Source organism: Sinohyriopsis cumingii, chromosome 3 (genome assembly GCF_028554795.1).
Source record: "Sinohyriopsis cumingii isolate HCF-2022 chromosome 3, ASM2855479v2, whole genome shotgun sequence".
Lineage (NCBI taxonomy): Eukaryota > Metazoa > Mollusca > Bivalvia > Unionida > Unionidae > Sinohyriopsis > Sinohyriopsis cumingii.
The window spans coordinates 114,757,703-114,778,841 of record NC_142963.1 but is presented as its reverse complement, the minus strand read 5'-3'; the positions used below and the strand labels follow the sequence as shown (position 1 = coordinate 114,778,841).

The window sequence follows — 21,139 nt, the reverse complement described above, 5'->3', positions numbered from 1 at the left end:
GATTTGATACGTGCCTATCTCCATAAATCTAATTAATGGTTCTCTGGTCTCAACTAATTTATTCTTGTTAGATCGTCAGAAATTTGCCCCTTCACAGTCTGAAGTTTAGAATGGTGAAATTTAAGAATAGACACTGATTTGAGGGACTTCCATTTTCATGAACCATGGTGCAAGAAGTTATACATGATAATCTGAAAGGTTAATTTCTCCTTAAACACGCGTGTTCGTGGTGTGTAAAAGTATGCACGTGCTCGGAGTGAGAAAAAGAAACAAAGAGAGCTATTGATGAAATTGGAATGGTTATGAAAAACGCGAGTGAATAATAATAATAAATTGAACAAAGAAACAATCTAGATCATTTTTATTTGATATTCACTACACAATTAAATAATGTACCTGTTACAAAATTTGATAATAATATTTGACATTGGGTAAAATTATTTGGCAACCATGCTGAAATTGAGCACACACCATTTTGTCATTAAAATTCCCTGAGTGCAACAGATTCATACATTTAAATTTCTATATTAAAACAAATAACGATCCTTTTTGGACCCCTTTTGTTATTTTATTAGACACGCTACCACTTTTCTCCAAATTCGTTTCATGCATGTAATAATAAATCTGACCATAAGTGATATCTGAAAAATGTTTCTTTCATATGCATACCGTGAGGCGGATATTAGCATAGTTATGGTACTGCCTCAATCTGATTATAATCAAATCTCAGCTGTCCTACGTGAAGATCTGACAACGACCGCTTAAGGCTCATATTTTTGGTGACCTTTGAATTAAGCAAATGGAAATAAAGCTTTCAAAAATATGAAAGTGAATCAAATCGTTCGGTACACATTCTTGCTCTTCATTCACACTACTCAGTCTCCAAACGCGAAGATAAAAGACTTTATCTGATTGGCTGATAAAATTAGCGATTATGGTAGGACAGTGGATATCTGAATTTAATCAGTCTGGGTACTGTCCATCAATCGGTCGTTTTCATCAAAATATCTTTCTTTTTTCTACGTCTTGGCTCGTGACCAAACTTTATGGATGGCTGTCATTCAAGGCATAACATAAACCCAGTAGTTTGGGGGTCAGAAAATCCTACATCAAGGTTACTGTGACACAGAACATATAAATAGATTCTGTGAAATGACTTAATTATAAACCACTTATCCGTGCCAAGTTTTACGGAAGACTGGCTGCCAGCAAGGCTGTAAGCAATAAATTTTGGAGTTGAGAGCTTACAGGGCATGGTCACAGTGACCAACAGAAGGTGAAAAAATGTTAACATTAATAATGTGTATTGAGATGGTTTCGTTCTCGGGGCAAGGACGGCAAGTTTAGCTTGAGGGTTAAAAAGGTTATGGTCACTAACATATATCGGTCGATACTGTGGACACTGTAGTCGAAAGTTAACCTGTCTAGGTGATAGCAACGAACAAACTATTTTTATTTTTACATAGTAACTTGTGCTCGAAGTCAACAGCTTTTCAACAAGCATCATGAACGGTTTGCCTTTGGGGCAAGGAAGGAAATGTTAACTCTTTGACTCGTAGCGTTTAGACAAACTTCTAAAGTTGCTCCTCGACAAAGCGGGGAGTGTACTACACCCACCTTTATTTAATTGTGCTAAAATCATGTCGGTGTAGACGGTTATGCGGGATTTCATTTACAGCAGCTTGGCTAAGAAAATATGTATCCCAGACCTGGGCAGAAATTAATTAACGATGTGTATTTTTATTACATATCAATAGGGTTTCTATGTAGGCAGGCATACTTAAGAATCTATTTGATGTCAGTCTGGGTTGCATTCAAAATGTTTGTTTTAACAAAAAAAGGGGTCTTTTACAGGATGGTTCTTAGCGTAGCCAACTTTATAGGATTTTGCATTAAAGAAATATTTTGTTAACATTAACCACAATGCATGATACATACAGGTTTTACTTCAACTAGACATGCATACATATTCAACAAACATCAAAATAGAACTTGCAATTGTATTAATGTGTCAAGCCGTCTTATTTAACTAAGTCTGTCAAATGAAACAAGTACAAGAAATCTGCCGTAGAAACCGTATCACTTAGCATTGCTACGACATCCAATGATCGTTGCAACGCTAAATTTTTGTTGATGCAAATTCGATACCGATGCAACGGTACCGACAGTTTTTGCCCTTTCTGTACACCATACAAATATACCTATGATAATTATAGCATGCAAATAGGCAACAATCTCTTGCTCTTGACAGTAAGAAGTGGTCTTAATAAAGCAAAATGCCGCCACTGTTCAACAATTCCAAGAATTAGTCTTACCATACACAGATTGCCTGACCTACTATTTTTACATTTTCCATACAAAGTTTCTTTCTTTCCTAACCAATCAATGAATAAAATATCGAAATGTCTTTAAGCTATTTGGAAAGCTAATGCGTGCTCCCTGTTTGAATTGGTACTCCCATAAGTTAAACGTGGAATTTTGAATTGGTACTCCCGTAAGTTAAATGTGGACTCTACCGTCAGGAACTAATTGACAATTCGTGAATCATAATACTACAATTTGTACATCATTGTAATCAGAAAATGAAAAAAATGTACGAATACATAGAAAAAAATAAAACATGTTTCCTTGCAAGTTTTTTTTACTATTGGAAAATCAATATTGTTTGTTTTTGCTCTCATGTAATTTTAAAATAATAGAGTTACAGAAGCATAAAACTGTATTGGCATGTACCTGTTTTCTATGTAGGTCAAGTACAGTATAAAATTTTGCCGTATGTAATAGTGGAAGATGAAAGTGTGATAAGCATGTCGTTATTATCCACTTGTTGACGTGTTGTAATGATTTACTGGCAATTAAAGGAGTTATTTTGGTAAAGTATCCTCTCGAGTTTTTCCCTGAGAAAAAAATAACATCTGTTTTATTTTCTCCCACCTTTTCACACGGCTGATTTGGAAAGTGGTCACATCGGGATATAATTTATAACAAAGTATACCTTAAAATCAGGCAGATAGTCCCAACAAATCAACTATAAACAAAGTAGTAAACAATGAGAGATAAATAGAAAGGGTATCGCTGTCAATATAAAACAGAACTGCAGCTGGAATTCGCGATTAAAGATAAAGCTATATTGAATGAGAACGCAAACATCATGGATGCAACGACGCTGCCAAATAAGTACTTTGCATTATTGATGTTTGAATGTGAATCATTTGTAAGATGAGTGGTGAATGGCGTAAGTAAAAGTTTTTTTAATAAAAATAAACAGTACATTGGTTGCTTGCAGAAGAAAACGCCACTCTCCTGGTGCCAACATAATTAATTCTTCACCTTTTTATTTTGCCAGAAAGTTCATCTAATATTAATCTCTCTCAGTAGTAAATGGGGGCACCCTAGCGTCAAAGGGAATTAGCATTACAAGACCCCTTGGGCAACTCTAGCGTCAAGGGAAAATTAACATGGAGAAAAATCGTGGGTCAGATTAGCGTCAAGGGAAATTAACATGGAGAAAAATCGTGGGTCACTCTAGCGACAAGGGGAATTTAACATGGAACTATAGTGTGGGTCTGTCTAGCGACAAGTTGAAATTAACATGGGAATAGAGTTTGGGTCTGTCTAGGGACAAGGGGAATTGAACATATGGAAATTGAACATGGTGGGTCTGTATAGCGTCAAGGGGAATTGAACATGGTGGGATTGTCTAGGGACAATGATGGTAGAGGGTCAAACACAACAGAGACAGAAACATACATACACTAGTACCAGCGTGAGATTTATATATAAAGCATTACCAAGACCTGAAATCTTGCTGGGGTGTTCAAACATTTGCATAATTGTAATGATGCTATAAATAGCTATAATCAAGGAAATGCTCAACGACAAAATGGATGTGACTAAAAGTAACGCTAAAATGACGAAATTGTCCCAGAATTTAAAGGAAAATAAACATATCCCCGAAAATTAAGTTACAATGGTTTAGACTAAAATGGATAAAATTAGTAACTACTTACAATATCAACTTCTGTGACGATCGTGAATAAATACCTATGTATCTATAATCAGCTGAAATTCCTATGAAATCCCACTATCTATTTATAGCTCCAACTTGTGGGTTTTTTTCCTTTGGAAAATCCCACTATCTTTTTATAGCCTCAGCTTGAGTGACGTTCCTGTTTATGAATTCTAGTATATATGTATAGCTACAAAATGTGGAAATCCCCAAGTCGATATTTATAGTCTCAAAATTTCCACCGTCAGTGACGTCACTGTACTGAACACTAGGGGATAAATGTCAACAGTGTTGCAAGTGGCTGACCTGAATACACGCTACTGCAGGTAGGTAGGTAGAGTGTATCTGATAGGGATAAAGTGAGTTTTTATAGGGACAAACAGAGACCAATACACACACACACACACACACAACGTACGCGCGCAGACATACGCACACACACACACATACACACACAGAGGGAAGAGGAAAAAACAAACCCCAAATATACTATCAATACAGAAGGGAGATAACACAAATCCCAAATAAACTATCAACACAAACGTACGCGAACGCATACAAACCCCAAATATACTATTCACACAACGTCGCTAACGCATACAAACCCCAAATATGCTATCCACACTCGGGAGGAAGAAGAAAAAAAAAACAAATATACGATCTACACAACGTACGCGAACACACACACACACACACACACACACACACACACACACACACACACACACACACTCACACACAGAGTGAAGAGGAAAAAACAAACCCCAAATATACTATCAACACAGAAGGGAGATAATACAAACCCCAAATAAACTATCCACACAAACGTACGCGAACGCATACAAACCACAAATATACTATCAACACAGAAGAGAGATAATACAAACCCCAAATAAACTATCCACACAAACGTACGCGAACGCATACAAACCCCAAATATGCTATCCACACTCGGGAGGAAGAAGAAAAAGCGACCAAATATACGATCTACACAACGTACGCGAACAAACACACACACACACACACACATACACACACACAGAGGGAAGAGTCAAAAACAAACCCCAAATATACTATCAACACAGAAGGGAGATAATACAAACCCCAAATAAACTATCCACACAAACGTACGCGAACGCATACAAACCCCAAATATACTATTCACACAACGTCGCTAACGCATACAAACCCCAAATATGCTATCCACACTCGGGAGGAAGAAGAAAAAACAACCAAATATACGATCTACACAACGTACGCGAACACACACACACACACACACACACACACACACACACACTCACACACAGAGGGAAGAGGAAAAAACAAACCCCAAATATACTATCAACACAGAAGGGAGATAATACAAACCCCAAATAAACTATCCACACAAACGTACGCGAACGCATACAAACCACAAATATACTATCAACACAGAGTGAAGAAGAAAAAGTTTTTTGAAAACACCTAAGCCCTCACCTGCAATGACCAACTCTGCCAAACACCTACACCCCACCCCCACTCCCAACACTACAAAACCCATTTAACCCGTTATTTTATGGCATCAGTGTGTGATTTAGGAAACATCAAGACACAAAATGATGGATGACTATTGTTTACCGACTTGCATGCCTAAAGAGCGTGCGTGAAGGAAAACATCCTTCCATTTCAATTCTAACTAAAACATGATCCAGAGGGATAGAGAGAGGTGAAAGAGCACAATTTCATAAAGTGTGAGTAAAAACAAAACACGCCATCCTTATTATACAATGTCAAGACCAAGAGACACTTACGTTTTCTTTCTGGTCTATTCTCTTTTAGAAGGTAGTGTGAAATTTCACATCAGGGCCAACGCATCGGCTCACATTGTCAATTTTTCCATTTCCATGTCTTTACTGGCACAAGTTCTTCATCATCTTCAATTTCTTCTTCTTCTGAATCCCTCTTCTCTGTTTCGTCTTGTTTTTGTTTCTTCTCTTTTCTCGTAGGGCACTCTGAATTCCAGTGTCCTTTCTCCTGACAACGATATTAGGTATCTTGACTTTTGTCTCTCTTTCTTAGACGAAGCAGGTATTCTGGAGACAAATACCCATTTACCTTTGCAGATATAGCAAACTTCATTAGCACTTACACACTTTCGTATGACTCTCATCAAATCAACGATCAAAAGAGTAAGTTTTGTTGCCACTTTCGCATGTGAATTATGCTTTCGTATGACTTTTAGCAAATATTTGACCAGCAGGTCGATCTGTGCTGACTCTTCCATCTTCTTGATCGTTTGAGAGCGGAATGAATACTCTGACGCTAAGACACTCTCCTTATATACAGGGACCTGCTGCGTATGAAACCTAGTCAAATGTAATTTTGCAATAAGATGAAACGATTTCATTGAGGAAGTAAAAAGCAATGATGTACCGTATCGCCTCACACAAAACCTGAAGTGTTAGTTCAAATCCGTGTCAGCGATTTCGAAGACGACATAACTGAGCTTTAATCAATGCTCTCCAATTATGCCACAAAACCACGAGTCCTGATTCACGCCAAAAGAAATTTCGTTCGGTCCATAAAAAATAGTATCATATCTGAGAAACGCAAAAAGGAACTTCCAGAAAACTGAGAAAGACGGCTTACACCTACAACGTAAATGTATGAGTTCAAGTAGTGCGTAAAACTTAGTCAAATTAAATTTTTATAGTCAAGACGAAACGATCTCTTTTCGAACAAGAAAGCAGACACCAAGCGACAATGGCGATCCGTGTCACACAACACTTTTCAAAATGTATATTATCAGAGGTTTGTTCTAGCGATCTGCACGGTTAAATTAAATGTTGATGTATTTTGCAATAAGACGGACACAATTTCCATGGGATCGCCCATGGTACGAATGTTCGTGCATTAGTTTAATTTTTAAAAATATTTTTTTTTATATAAATCGCCTATAGGATAGACCCAGTAAAGCATGGCCATTCTCGTCACTGTCTGAATAGCTACTCAAGTCAATTCGAAGCGAACGCGGTAAGAAAATAAGTATAGCCAATGAAATGGCGTACAACGGGTGATGCATTGTTTTGTTCTAGGACTGTGTGGCATAATAATCCCTATGTTCTTGCGTTGTTACCATTACAGTGCAGACAGACTGAAATGTGAACTTACAAGCCCTCTTTGTGTGTGTTGTACCATTTCCTCTTACCACATCAAAATACTGAGCGTCACAGTATTGGTTCGCGTTTTCAAACTGACCATTTTTTTTATATCTCACTTAAACATTTCGACATAAACACTCACACTCACATCGGTAGAGTCAGAACAGACGTGTTACAGTATTGAGGGGCATGTTATCTTTTCGTTTTCAAACTAATAAATTTGGGGCTTGTATGAAGTAAAGAACCGAAAGTACAGTGAAACTCAAGGATGATGACCCAATCTGTCTGTCTATTGATGCGTGTATTTACTTAAGAAGAAATATGACCTCTAAAACACAAAGAGATACGGCAAGCATGATTAGATCAAACACAACGATGTTTTCCTTCACGCCCGTGTAATTTAGAGTTTCAATCGTCTTTGAAGACAAACTTGGTCTCCTTTTGTAGGGCTTGAAATAATAAAAGAAACTGAAAAAATCTTAAGCACTTTGCTATAGATAATTTCATCAACAGACTAAACAACATAAATACCGTTACAACAATAGAAACCCTTAAATCTTCTATCAAAAAGAAATGCATGAAAAAAATTAAAGATTAACGATAACTAACCAATGAAACCGAATTTAACAAAGGCAATGACATGTGAAGAAATGCCTCTCACTTTGGAAAGGTAGGCGAATGTACTCTGTCATGCACCATCAACTTGAAAAAAATTATAAACAGAGAGAAACCTGAATTCAAAATTCAGTTGTTTCTTTTTCTTCAAAATTGTTTCGTTTCTTTTTTCTTTTTTTTTTTGGAACAAATCTAAGCACTAATATAGAGTGGAAAAGGGAAAATGCACATACAAGCTTTGATATTTCTGAAAAAATGAGGGGATATTCCTAACGTTCATAACCACCTATATATGCTTGGACTTGTCTGTGACTTATCCACAAAACAAGATGTACATATTTCTGGTCAAGCTGCAAGTGTGTGCGTGTTTTTGAAAATGGTAAAAATGGGATATACAATTTTCTCGTGACACTTATAAAGTGAAGAGTCTGTGCAAGTGTCAAAAGCCAAAGTCATATAAGTTTTGTATTTTGTACGGCTTGTAAAGATTTCCACTTTAGAAAATGTGAAGTATCACAAGTTATTATCACAAACAGAAGTGGAACATAGGGGCTTGCAAGAAAGAAAATAACCCAGACAGTTGGTGTCATCAAGAGTGCTAGAGACGGTACCCGAACTTGCTTGCTTGCTTACTTGAATTAAAGTGATTTTCGCTCTAATGGAGCATGTATCACTGGTTTAATAACGCACCGCGTGATTTTTAATTACTCCTGGGGAAGGAAAGAGAGCCTCATCCCCCCAGGCTTTTATGTACTCACAGACTACTTTTAAATTTAGCCAATCAGGTGTAGGACTAACTAGTCCTTAACAACCTGACTGAAAGGCTTTAAACATGAGTGGGAATTGTCTCACCACACACTCATTTTTCTGTCCGAGCGTGGTAAAGGAGGAAAAAGGTGCTCAGCAAGACAGCCATGGATGTTAAGTACTCACCAAAACGCTAGCCCGTACTTATTTCAAATCAAGTCGTGTCACCAAAAAAGACGACGTGTACGACATCAAAGGCATTGTCAAACGCAGAATGCCTCAGTGCTAACTGGCTAGGTCTGCATTTCTTGCTCCCGCTGCTGTTGCGTATATTTCTTCCCTCCACACCGAGTTCTGGGCCTAATTCTTTAAATTTCGTTGTACCCGAACTTACATTATCCATATTATCACCAACAAAAAAAAAAAAAAAAAAAACGCACAGACCTAAAAGAAACACTCACTCACTTTTTACAGAACATTACTATTTTCAAAATTTTGATAAGCGACGGAAACGAACAACTTAGAGTCACACTTTCTAACCAAGATAAAGAAATCATGTGCTGATAGACTCACTTCTGTATTTTTTCTTCTAACTGACTAACATATCATAGGCAATGGAATGTTATTTCTTTTCGAGAGTATGGGGTAGCCCTAAAAAATTTTTGGGGAACTTGAAGCGATTGCCACCTTTTTCCTCCTTTACCACGCTCGGACAGAAAAATGAGTGTGTGGTGAGACAATTCCCACTCATGTTTAAAGCCTTTCAGTCAGGTTGTTAAGGACTAGTTAGTCCTACACCTGATTGGCTAAATTTAAAAGTAGTCTGTGAGTACATAAAAGCCTGGGGGGATGAGGCTCTCTTTCCTTCCCCAGGAGTAATTAAAAATCACGCGGTGCGTTATTAAACCAGTGATACATGCTCCATTAGAGCGAAAATCACTTTAATTCAAGTAAGCAAGCAAGCAAGTTCGGGTACCGTCTCTAGCACTCTTGATGACACCAACTGTCTGGGTTATTTTCTTTCTTGCAAGCCCCTATGTTCCACTTCTGTTTGTGATAATAACTTGTGATACTTCACATTTTCTAAAGTGGAAATCTTTACAAGCCGTACAAAATACAAAACTTATATGACTTTGGCTTTTGACACTTGCACAGACTCTTCACTTTATAAGTGTCACGAGAAAATTGTATATCCCATTTTTACCATTTTCAAAAACACGCACACACTTGCAGCTTGACCAGAAATATGTACATCTTGTTTTGTGGATAAGTCACAGACAAGTCCAAGCATATATAGGTGGTTATGAACGTTAGGAATATCCCCTCATTTTTTCAGAAATATCAAAGCTTGTATGTGCATTTTCCCTTTTCCACTCTATATTAGTGCTTAGATTTGTTCCACAAAAAAAAAGAAAAAAGAAACGAAACAATTTTGAAGAAAAAGAAACAACTGAATTTTGAATTCAGGTTTCTCTCTGTTTATAATTTTTTTCAAGTTGATGGTGCATGACAGAGTACATTCGCCTACCTTTCCAAAGTGAGAGGCATTTCTTCACATGTCATTGCCTTTGTTAAATTCGGTTTCATTGGTTAGTTATCGTTAATCTTTAATTTTTTTCATGCATTTCTTTTTGATAGAAGATTTAAGGGTTTCTATTGTTGTAACGGTATTTATGTTGTTTAGTCTGTTGATGAAATTATCTATAGCAAAGTGCTTAAGATTTTTTCAGTTTCTTTTATTATTTCAAGCCCTACAAAAGGAGACCAAGTTTGTCTTCAAAGACGATTGAAACTCTAAATTACACGGGCGTGAAGGAAAACATCGTTGTGTTTGATCTAATCATGCTTGCCGTATCTCTTTGTGTTTTAGAGGTCATATTTCTTCTTAAGTAAATACACGCATCAATAGACAGACAGATTGGGTCATCATCCTTGAGTTTCACTGTACTTTCGGTTCTTTACTTCATACAAGCCCCAAATTTATTAGTTTGAAAACGAAAAGATAACATGCCCCTCAATACTGTAACACGTCTGTTCTGACTCTACCGATGTGAGTGTGAGTGTTTATGTCGAAATGTTTAAGTGAGATATAAAAAAAATGGTCAGTTTGAAAACGCGAACCAATACTGTGACGCTCAGTATTTTGATGTGGTAAGAGGAAATGGTACAACACACACAAAGAGGGCTTGTAAGTTCACATTTCAGTCTGTCTGCACTGTAATGGTAACAACGCAAGAACATAGGGATTATTATGCCACACAGTCCTAGAACAAAACAATGCATCACCCGTTGTACGCCATTTCATTGGCTATACTTATTTTCTTACCGCGTTCGCTTCGAATTGACTTGAGTAGCTATTCAGACAGTGACGAGAATGGCCATGCTTTACTGGGTCTATCCTATAGGCGATTTATATAAAAAAAAATATTTTTAAAAATTAAACTAATGCACGAACATTCGTACCATGGGCGATCCCATGGAAATTGTGTCCGTCTTATTGCAAAATACATCAACATTTAATTTAACCGTGCAGATCGCTAGAACAAACCTCTGATAATATACATTTTGAAAAGTGTTGTGTGACACGGATCGCCATTGTCGCTTGGTGTCTGCTTTCTTGTTCGAAAAGAGATCGTTTCGTCTTGACTATAAAAATTTAATTTGACTAAGTTTTACGCACTACTTGAACTCATACATTTACGTTGTAGGTGTAAGCCGTCTTTCTCAGTTTTCTGGAAGTTCCTTTTTGCGTTTCTCAGATATGATACTATTTTTTATGGACCGAACGAAATTTCTTTTGGCGTGAATCAGGACTCGTGGTTTTGTGGCATAATTGGAGAGCATTGATTAAAGCTCAGTTATGTCGTCTTCGAAATCGCTGACACGGATTTGAACTAACACTTCAGGTTTTGTGTGAGGCGATACGGTACATCATTGCTTTTTACTTCCTCAATGAAATCGTTTCATCTTATTGCAAAATTACATTTGACTAGGTTTCATACGCAGCAGGTCCCTGTATATAAGGAGAGTGTCTTAGCGTCAGAGTATTCATTCCGCTCTCAAACGATCAAGAAGATGGAAGAGTCAGCACAGATCGACCTGCTGGTCAAATATTTGCTAAAAGTCATACGAAAGCATAATTCACATGCGAAAGTGGCAACAAAACTTACTCTTTTGATCGTTGATTTGATGAGAGTCATACGAAAGTGTGTAAGTGCTAATGAAGTTTGCTATATCTGCAAAGGCAAATGGGTATTTGTCTCCAGAATACCTGCTTCGTCTAAGAAAGAGAGACAAAAGTCAAGATACCTAATATCGTTGTCAGGAGAAAGGACACTGGAATTCAGAGTGCCCTACGAGAAAAGAGAAGAAACAAAAACAAGACGAAACAGAGAAGAGGGATTCAGAAGAAGAAGAAATTGAAGATGATGAAGAACTTGTGCCAGTAAAGACATGGAAATGGAAAAATTGACAATGTGAGCCGATGCGTTGGCCCTGATGTGAAATTTCACACTACCTTCTAAAAGAGAATAGACCAGAAAGAAAACGTAAGTGTCTCTTGGTCTTGACATTGTATAATAAGGATGGCGTGTTTTGTTTTTACTCACACTTTATGAAATTGTGCTCTTTCACCTCTCTCTATCCCTCTGGATCATGTTTTAGTTAGAATTGAAATGGAAGGATGTTTTCCTTCACGCACGCTCTTTAGGCATGCAAGTCGGTAAACAATAGTCATCCATCATTTTGTGTCTTGATGTTTCCTAAATCACACACTGATGCCATAAAATAACGGGTTAAATGGGTTTTGTAGTGTTGGGAGTGGGGGTGGGGTGTAGGTGTTTGGCAGAGTTGGTCATTGCAGGTGAGGGCTTAGGTGTTTTCAAAAAACTTTTTCTTCTTCACTCTGTGTTGATAGTATATTTGTGGTTTGTATGCGTTCGCGTACGTTTGTGTGGATAGTTTATTTGGGGTTTGTATTATCTCCCTTCTGTGTTGATAGTATATTTGGGGTTTGTTTTTGCCTCTTCCCTCTATGTGTGTGTATGTGTGTGTGTGTGTTTGTTCGCGTACGTTGTATAGATCGTATATTTGGTTGTTTTTTTTCTTCTTCCTCCCGAGTGTGGATAGCATATTTGGGGTTTGTATGCGTTAGCGACGTTGTGTGAATAGTATATTTGGGGTTTGTATGCGTTCGCGTACGTTTGTGTGGATAGTTTATTTGGGGTTTGTATTATCTCCCTTCTGTGTTGATAGTATATTTGGGGTTTGTTTTTGACTCTTCCCTCTGTGTGTGTGTGTATGTGTGTGTGTGTGTTTGTTCGCGTACGTTGTGTAGATCGTATATTTGGTTGTTTTTTTCTTCTTCCTCCCGAGTGTGGATAGCATATTTGGGGTTTGTATGCGTTCGCGTACGTTTGTGTGGATAGTTTGTTTGGGGTTTGTATTATCTCCCTTCTGTGTTGATAGTATATTTGGGGTTTGTATGCGTTCGCGTACGTTTGTGTGGATAGTTTATTTGGGGTTTGTATTATCTCCCTTCTGTGTTGATAGTATATTTGTGGTTTGTATGCGTTCGCGTACGTTTGTGTGGATAGTTTTTTTGGGGTTTGTATTATCTCCCTTCTGTGTTGATAGTATATTTGGGGTTTGTTTTTTCCTCTTCCCTCTGTGTGTGTGTGTGTGTGTGTGTGTGTTCGCGTACGTTGTGTAGATCGTATATTTGGTTGTTTTTTCTTCTTCCTCCCGAGTGTGGATAGCATATTTGGGGTTTGTATGCGTTAGCGACGTTGTGTGAATAGTATATTTGGGGTTTGTATGCGTTCGCGTACGTTTGTGTTGATAGTTTATTTGGGATTTGTGTTATCTCCCTTCTGTATTGATAGTATATTTGGGGTTTGTTTTTTCCTCTTCCCTCTGTGTGTGTGTGTGTGTGTGTGTGTGTGTGTGTGTGTGTGTGTGTGTGTGTGCGTATGTCTGCGCGCGTTCGTTGTGTGTGTGTGTGTGTATTGGTCTCTGTATGTCCCTATAAAAACTCACTTTATCCCTATCAGATACACTCTACCTACCTACCTGCAGTAGCGTGTATTCAGGTCAGCCACTTGCAACACTGTTGACATTTATCCCCTAGTGTTCAGTACAGTGGCGTCACTGACGGTGGAAATTTTGAGACTATAAATATCGACTTGGGGATTTCCACATTTTGTAGCTATACATATATACTAGAATTCATAAACAGGAACGTCACTCAAGCTGAGGCTATAAAAAGATAGTGGGATTTTCCAAAGGAAAAAACCCACAAGTTGGAGTTATAAATAGATAGTGGGATTTCATAGGAATTTCAGCTGATTATAGATACATAGGTATTTATTCACGATCGTCACAGAAGTTGATATTGTAAGTAGTTACTAATTTTATCCATTTTAGTCTAAACCATTGTAACTTAATTTTCGGGGATATGTTTATTTTCCTTTAAATTCTGGGACAATTTCGTCTTTTAGCGTTACTTTTAGTCACATCCATTTTGTCGTTGAGCATTTCCTTGATTATAGCTATTTATAGCATCATTACAATTATGCAAATTTTTGAACACCCCAGCAAGATTTCAGGTCTTGGTAATGCTTTATATATAAATCTCACGCTTGTACTAGTGTATGTATGTTTCTGTCTCTGTTGTGATTGACCCTCTACCATCATTGTCCCTAGACAATCCCACCATGTTCAATTCCCCTTGACGCTATACAGACCCACCATGTTCAATTTCCATATGTTCAATTCCCCTTGTCCCTAGACAGACCCAAACTCTATTCCCATGTTAATTTCAACTTGTCGCTAGACAGACCCACACTATAGTTCCATGTTAAATTCCCCTTGTCGCTAGAGTGACCCACGATTTTTCTCCATGTTAATTTCCCTTGACGCTAATCTGACCCACGATTTTTCTCCATGTTAATTTTCCCTTGACGCTAGAGTTGCCCAAGGGGTCTTGTAATGCTAATTCCCCTTGACGCTAGGGTGCCCCCATTTACTACTTCTCTCTCTCTCTCTCTCTCTCTCTCATGTGTTCTAATGATAAGAACCCGTAACTTGCTGAGTACGAAAACTGAATTTTCAAGTTCCCAAATCAGATATGATTCTTGGAGTATAGCTACGTAATTTAAAGTAAGCAATCAAGTACAAAAATAAAAAATAAGAAGGTCCTGAAACTTATAAAATTTTAACTTTATTCAAATCAAAGTTACAAAAGGTCCAACCAATTAATCTTTGGGCTTGAGCTCGAGTATCAAAAACTTTAGAAGGTTAACGAGATTGCTACATCAGAAACTTTCGGAGGATACAAGACCTGTTGTATAAGAAAAAGTTGCATATCTCCACTTATTTCTCCACTTAAGCAATCTGTTTTTAGTTAGTTGATAGACTTTTGTTCACGCTAATTGCTAAAAGAAATAAAAAGAAAAATAATAAAGATCTTGCCAACAGTTTTACATTTGTTAAGTAGGATATCTGTTACTTAGTGCAGATTGTTTTTAAAAAATAACATGCGCACGAAATTTCAAATGCAAAGCAGTTATACGGATGTTTTTTCTACGTCACGATTATGCTAACTCGGCAAAATCCTAACGATGTAACAAGGTTTATTAGTTGTGTACTATTTCAGCCTAACAGACAACCGTATATGCTCGCTGATAAGACGAGTCCAACTGCAAACTGCAGTTTTGATAGGAGTAATCAGCAGAACAAATAACATATGCCCTGATCTGCGGACGCATGATGCAACAAATAAAAGGATCTTTGTTGTTCGCTTGTTGTTCGCAGTTTGACTAGACTAATTAATGAATATATAAGGTGTGAACGAATAGGTCTTCACTCCATGTGTGCCGATAACTATTGTGTGTGTGTGTGTGTGTGTGTGTGATTTGGATTTTGAACGTATAGCTTTAACAATTTTTCAGTCATATCGCTACGATGTCTGCAGTGTGGCAGTTTATAGTGATGTCTAGCAGTGGGGCATCATGCCCCAGACATGTAGCATGATGTCCCACCCAGTCACATTATCCTGACACCAGGCCGACCAGTCCTAACACTAACCTCTTAATGCTGAGCGCCAAGCGATGTAGCTGTTAGTACCATTTTTGTAAGTCTTTGGTATGACTCAGCCGGGGATCGAACCCACGACATCCCGCATCCGAGGCGGACGTTCTAACCACTAGGCCACCGGAGCGGTCACCGATGACTATTGCTTGTAAGCTGAGTTTTAAAATAATGCAAACAAAATACAAACAAAAAATATGCTGGAATTAAATAGCATTAAACAAATTAACAGTAGCTTGACAAACCTCACTAAAGCTGATATTTTTTGTAGCGGATGAGTAACCATGAGTGTAAGTTTGCATGAAGGAATCGAGGATCTACTTACTCCAGACTAATCAAGAAAACAAAGATAACGCACAGACTGGGAAAGTATAGCAAAGCACTGATCATATACAACTACTTTGGAGTACCTTTTAGAACTATTATCGAATGCACCAAATTATATATTTTAACATGCACCCAGTTTCCAACTGAGTAGCCAAGATCACAGGCCAGGTTTTTTTTACGAGAAATTATTAGTAGAACGAATAGCAAACACATTTTATGTGCCAAATCATAACACAACTGCAGCTACGGCTCTACGTTATTAGAAGATGGGAACTCGCTATGCACGTGCAGATACAGTTTATGCTGTGTCATATACCAGTGTTCGCTAGACACGGACGCAAAGTTAATGTGTTTCACTGTGTAAAACCGGCTTGGTGTATAATTTTAAAAGTTCTACTGAGTGTGGCCACCACCATCACCAATTAAAAATAGAATAAAGGAACAGGAAAACAAGAGAAAAGAAATAATACCAAGAAGAGGAAACGATTAGCAAACCGCCAAGCCGTGAACAAAGGAATTGAACAGAACAAAGGAACTATCAAACAAAGGAACGATAGGAACACGTAACAGAAAACAAAGGAGAGACTTCTAGCTGAGGAGCAGACTGGGTTAGGACAAAAACAAAAGATAAGTCATCATTCAATGCTATACGCAAATTAAGTAGAAAAATGCAAACTAGGTCCAAACAAATGGCTCTATTCAATCCAAACACGCAAACACACAAACCACCAAACAACCCTATCAATAAATCAGTAAAAATATTGGATGTATCACAACTCCAAACAGCACCAATAAAGCATGTAAAACAAGCAAGATTAACGCAAGTAGTACCAACCACAGCAAACTCGAATTCAACCAACATCACACTGGGACCCCAAATTCTGGTCTCAAACACAGACCAAACAAACCACAAACCAGCAGACATAAGTAACACACCCCCACCCCACCATCAGAAACTACTAGAAATACAAAACTACACTCCAGGGAACAATATAAATACAATGCCAATACTATCGCCAATCCTCTTCAAGGAAGAGGAAAAACCAAACACAAATGAAGATATAGACACCACTATTCCAAACCTAACATGAATTTGACAGTGTTACACGGGGGGAGTGAATGTCCCTCCGTATTTTGTTTTCGTTATCTAGGGGTTGACCGCCTTCGATGTTATTGCCCGGTTCGAGTAAATAGAAATATAAGTGGTGAAACTTATAGGTGGAATAGATAGAGATCTGAGCAGGTATATAGAACAAACCAACACGAGCCCCCGTACATATAAACAAACAATTTAATCAATTACATACAAACACTGTGAAAATTCATTACATCAGGAGTGTACTCTGCTTTTAGAAATTTAACTTTCACCGAAATACAAAGAAAACGCAAATAGATCTAAATAAGATAGTCAATCTGTTACTGATAGATTTAGTTCATCATAAGATCGAGTGAACAATCGAAGTCAACGTCTTGTATGATTTCATAACCTGCTCGTCCTCTGTCTGTTTTTGCTTCCTCTGTCGCTGTTCAGACCCCTTGGATCTCGGGATGATACTTTCTACCACCCGTCTCAGGACACTCTCAAAATACTTCTTCAGAGATTAACACGTCGCAGGGTTGCGTCACAGGATTATATGTCTCACTGCCCTCTTCTCTATGCTTCTCCGTATAGGTCTCAGAATAACATCACTCATTCGTTCATACGTCTCTGGAGCTATTTTCTCCCTTTTAAATAAATATAAATAGAGACAACCTAAATTTCCCGTTATTTATGAAACGGTTAATTCTTCATTATTCTCCCTCGTTATCAGATTTCACTATCAGTGCTAAACAGACGCTAAGGCTATCAATCGACTCCACATGTCCTATAATGACCCTAGTTAGTCAAATGGCTAATTCGTTACGCCTTGACCTTACACATTACCACATACACAGCGAATAAATAGGATACATCACGTCCATCAATTACTAGATCATTTCCGTCAATACACACTTATTCTTAATCATACGTGAAATCTTCTAAATTCGGCGAATTCACACGGATTCTTGAAATCATATTAACTAATGTAATGCATTAAATTCTTAGAACATCATTCTTATGCAAACAAGACGACAAATTCAAACAATTCGTCAAACTTATCTAAAGAAGATTAATGTACAACTTCCTATGCATAAACTCAACACAGTTATACTTCATAAAGCAAATTATTACACGAATGTAGAAAAAAAAGATTCATGCAGATACAAATAAATAACTTCAGCAAAGCATTATATATGGCATCAACAAATTACATGGAATTGTCACACTACCTTTGCCGTCAACGTTTTTTCCTCCCCCTAATCGGTAGATTAGTTCGTCGGTTCCTTTCGACAATCGTCCCCTTTTTGGACAACAGTTTTACGGAAATTTCTTGCAAATTTCCGGAGTCATAACCTTTGGATCTCCTCTTGTAGGAAAAGCTTAGACTGATTAAAATTCGATGCGGGCGATATTAAAACCTATGAAATTTTGTGTTGGAACACGCCCTCTCATTTAACGTACCAATCAGAATCAAATATCTCTGCCGCCCTTTTTCCAGAGGCGCCAAAGTCAGGGTCAACTTGACCCTGGTAGTTTGAGTAACAGAGTTTCTGCATTCTCTCAATTGTGACAACTTTACCATGAAAATGAAGTTTTCCTCGTCCTAAATTTGTCCGCCTGGCTGCTGTATAAACAAATGTTTAATTAGGAACAGAATTCTCCCTCTAAAGGACATTACCGTACACGGTAGTATGGCGATATGATACGCGCTTGTCTCCATAAATCTAATTAATGGTTGTCTGGTCTCAGCTAATGTATTCTTGTTAGATCGACATAAAATTTGCCACTTCACAGACAGTAACCTACATACCTTAAACTTCCCACAATTAGACCACATAACCATAAACAGCACCCCAAAATTCACCAAAAATGAAATAACCAATTCTAGAAGCATACAAACAAATCAACAACAGGAAATCAAGCAAACAACAATAAATCAAAACATTAGGAAAGAAACTAGACACTCATGTCAAACTCCTGGACCATCTGGGATAAAAACAGCAAGGGAACCACCAACCTATGGGAACAAATCCAATGAATTAGACACTACAAAACGACCCAGCAGCATCACTAATATGGCAACCCAAAGACCCCAAACAACCCAAACACATACCTAGGTAATGGCAAGGGCCCGCTAAAACCCCAAAACAACCCAAAAAAACCCACAAGTAAGGTTAACTCAAAACAGGAAATAAAACAACAACATAACCCCCAAAACAAAATGTACAGTTATCATTACATCGAACACACCATATACATAAGCAGCAGGTGCAACAAAATTACTAGTCTAAGTACCAATAGTATTATGACAGCACTGGCCAAAATTCACACTGGACAATTCAAACTGATAAGACCAACGCGAAACTACCTCATTGTCCAATGCAGCACAATTCAATAGGTGGAAAAATTCATCCAAATTGAAACTATAGGCCCAATAAAGATCAAAGTAGAGAGACACCATAGCACTCAGAGGAAACCACGAGTGACTTCGAACTCCAAACACAGTGAAACCACAACTAATCTGGCTGAACCCACTAAAACCACTATCTTTAAAATAGTATTAGCACTAAACGGATACAACAAGGACATAAGCAATGAACTCCTACTTCATAAACTCACAGCAAATGGAACACAGACCACCAAAGTATATCGTCTTAAAAATCACAAGGGACAAGGAACAAGCAAAGCAGTTATAGAGGCTACCGAGCCAATACCCTCAATAATAAAACTAGGACAGTCAGGAGTGTACCATAAGCTGGAAAACTGCATAAATAGGCCAAGATTTTGCACCAAATGCCTGCAATGGGGACACTATGCCCTCAGATGTAGATTCAAACCAAGATGTAAGTACTGCGGAGGTCAACACAAAGGAGAATGCCACACAATTAAACAAAAATGTGCTAACTGTAAAGAAAACCATTATCCTAGATCGGCAGAATGCAGATTTGCAATAAAAGAGAAACAAATAGTGGACTTAATGAACGAAAAACACCTCACCTACCATTCTGCCAAAAACATTATTTGTAAAAACAACCCCAACACACCAAAATCTACCTCTGAAACAATCAATGAGCACCAAAACTCTCCACGCAGAATCAGAAGGGAAAACATTGCACCACAAAACATACCCTTGAATCAGGAAACAAAAGAACCAAAAACTACAACCCACATTGTAACAAACCATGACCACCCTGATAACACTCCAGATACAAACAAAACTGTCACCCGAAACATCCCCAAATCTAACACACACCCCAACACAGAATTAATACAGGAAGTAATGAACCTAACAACACGAACCATAATGCAAGATCTCAGTAGCATAATCAGAACCCTCAAAACCATTTTCACCATACTAGCTGATTGGACCACAAGACTAACAGATAAAGACAACGTCAAAAATGAATAGTACAAAAAAATAATAAAATCACCATCTGGCAATGGAACTGCAGAGGAATCTTTAAAAACCTATCAAAACTGCAGAACAAACTGAATAATACGGCCATGAAACCAGACGTAATCTGCCTACAGGAAACCCTCATAACACAAGAACACAAACGCCTGCCCAAACTACAAGGCTATACCCAGGGAATCTTTAAAAACAGACCCATGGGGCAGAAAGGGGGTGGACTAGCAATTTTTTTAATAGATACACTAATCTACTATGAAGTAATAGAAGTACCCCCTAACCTAAACATCAATAATAACATCGAAATAATGTCAGCAATGATAAATATAGGAACCACAAACATTCAAATAATAAATGCATACGACCCAGGGGGTATCTTCTGCCCTACCAACCTAATCTCACTAAAGGCAATCACTAAATAACAACAACAACAATCTAATGATCTGTGGCGACTTCAACGCACACAGTGAATTATGGGGAGGTAAAAAGAAAGATCAAAGAGGAAAAATGGTTGAAAAATGGATAACTGAGAACAATCTGGTCATCTTAAATGACGGGTCGAATACTAGATTAAACCCTGAGGATGGCACTCTCTCAGCCATAGACCTAACCATCACTACCCCAAAATTGGCTCAAATCACAAATTGGTGGGTGGATCAGGAAGATACGTTAGGAAGTGACCATTTTCCCATTACAATCAATATTCAAACAAAAACTCA

General features: G+C 37.8%; 1 long non-coding RNA gene across 1 annotated transcript; it reads right to left on the bottom strand.

Annotated features, from left to right (window-relative positions):
- Positions 1-346: 346 nt before the first annotated feature.
- LOC149803626 (uncharacterized) lies at positions 347-18,234 on the bottom strand. Its single transcript, XR_016420238.1, has 2 exons — positions 14,544-18,234; positions 347-3,368 (listed from the first exon to the last, which is right to left on the bottom strand). It is a non-coding gene; the product is annotated as an uncharacterized LOC149803626 (long non-coding RNA).
- Positions 18,235-21,139: the final 2,905 nt, after the last annotated feature.